The following is a 2,540-nucleotide window of genomic DNA, read 5'->3' on the forward strand; positions in this document are numbered from 1 at the left end:
GAAATATATGTCTTTTAACAGATTTCAGTATGGACTACTAGTACATACTTCAAACGCTGATTTTTGTTTTTTGTATTTTAGAGTGTAGATTCACTCATTTTGCTCCATATGTAGTCCATATTGAAACGGACGTAGTAGTACGCACTCTCCCTCGCCTCTCGCCCCTCGACCCTCGCCCACGTGGTGGACGTGCAACAATTCATTCGGCCTCAGATAGCCAGCACCATATATTGTAGTACCATCATTGCTCGACTTCCCGAAGAGGCGAAGAGTCAAGCACAAGGTTATAATATTTTTGAGATGCCAAGCGCAAGGTTTATAGGAGAACGAGTAGTAGTAGTATTAGTAGTATGTAGTGTATGAGGAAGAAGCAACAAGAATGTATGTTTTGCGTAACAATCTCTTCTTACAGAACGTGCTAGACCTAGTGAACCTCATTGTTGCAATGGGAGTATCATAGATGGCACAATTCAGGATGGTGGGCAGCGAGAATAATATTCGGAGCTGCTTGGTCTTAAACCCCATGAAGAAGTCCCATCAAAAGGAATAGCCATCATCTACACGTGCTCCTATGTCAAATGAGTAAATGAGACAAAAAGAGGAAGGAACAAAGTAAAAAAAATCACCAGCCTTAGAGCCATCCCTATTGTATTAGTGAATGATATTTCAATGTCGTGATTGACATGGCTATCTTATTAACCATGTTGCGGAGGTAGCAGCGGATTTTTATTTATTTACGGAGGTAGCCGCTGATGGATATTCAACGAGTGAAATGATGGCTGCTTCCTCAGTTAAACACAGGAGAAAGGTGGGCCTCATGATTTGACGGCTGATTAGTCATTATTCCTTCCTATACTCTTTGCCCATAATAACCGTGTGATAGAGTAGTTGGCTATACTTTTAATAACCATGCTCGAAGAGAAGAGGTGCATGCACCCACGCACGTACTACTATTAACACTCTTTGTGTCTTCCCCAACCACACACATGAGACGGTGGAGCTCATTTCTGTACGATGATGCAACACACGTGATAATTTGACGCATCTAGTAGCACTTAATGGAGGATCGGGAACCACGCATGAACGGTGCCGCGTTATTTAGAAATAAAGTTTTTGTTCTTCAATTGCACGTACGCAGTATAAATAGGTTCATATGGAGAGAAAAAAACGCTCCACTATATGTACATAGCCAGGAGCCTACGCGGTTGCTTGCTGGGGTTGCTCTCTTCACACTCGTCAGGTACAACTTCATTTATAGTCGGCTTGCACCACTGCCCCAGCTGCCCACATCGCTCTATGTGGGTATTTCTCTACTTCTTTGCCCCCCCCCCCCACGTACCTCTACTGGCTTTTACTGTATTTGTAATGAGTTTATGTCTCATAAAAACTAGTCTTGCTAGTCTTATTCTAATCATATTTTCAATTTCTTTGCCATAGGGATGCTCAACTCGATTTTAGTGAAACTGCATAAAATAATCCGATGATCAAAGGGTTGGAAACTTCATTCCTTCGGAAGGTTCAACCTTACCAGCAAATTAAAGCTTGATTAGGGTTTAGGGTTCAAGGCCTAGGGACCGTCTGGATCGTTTTTTTCTTTAGTTGTATCTGTTCCAAAATAAGTGTGAACTTTAGTACAATTTTGTACTAAAGTTGGCATAAAGTTGAGAAACTTATTTTGGAACGGAGGGCGTATTGGCTATGATCTGTGAATCTGCAATAGCATGCATGTTAGACTCCTTTGTATTTGATGGAATGTTGCAATGGGGCAATCTTGGATGCAAGATACATGAAACAGAAGCTGAAAGCTACATAGCATTGTACATTTTTCGCTGCTTTCGTGTTTCCGCTGAGCTGCCGTGTTTTCGCTGATTTCACAATCCTCCACTGCAAGAGTGGAGAAAATTGTAGAGAGTGGACATGCTCTACCACCTTTCGTCGAAACGTGGGACATCCAGCCTCCGATGCACGTGTCATGCACCAAAGTAAAGTGTACAGTACAAGTGAGACTCAGCACCGTCGTACCACCTCTGTAATAATGACCAATGGACCGTCAAATCACATAGACCCGACAATAAGTTGGACGGACAAAGCAACCATCACTCTTCGTTGAATCCGCTTCTCCCTTCAATGCATGCGCTAGTGAGAGGTCGCGTCTGCTCTGCCCGGGCATGAATGCGGCACCGATTCTCTGAAGCGGCGCTGACCGTTTCGGGTGGGAAACGCGCGCGGGTGATGGAGGAAGGCGTGCAGCGTCAATTGCGATGGAAGGAGGAGGACGACGGTGGCGACTACAACGCCTTCGGTGCGCTTTTCGTCCTGTAGGAGGGGCGGTGGACGGCGGCACAGTAGTTTTAGTTATGTTTTTAAATTGTGTTTTTAAGTTTTTAGTACAAATATCAATAAAATCGTTTAGTTTGGCCGAATATGTGTCGTGTTTGGCCGAGTTTATTTTTCATAAAACGGCGTCTGGAGTGTGCTTGGGGCGGCGATTGGGAAACCGACCGCCTCCACGCCGATATTTTCGTCGACGCGCCCCAGGC

Source organism: Triticum aestivum, chromosome 7B (assembly GCF_018294505.1).
Source record: "Triticum aestivum cultivar Chinese Spring chromosome 7B, IWGSC CS RefSeq v2.1, whole genome shotgun sequence".
Taxonomy (NCBI): Eukaryota; Viridiplantae; Streptophyta; class Magnoliopsida; order Poales; family Poaceae; genus Triticum; species Triticum aestivum.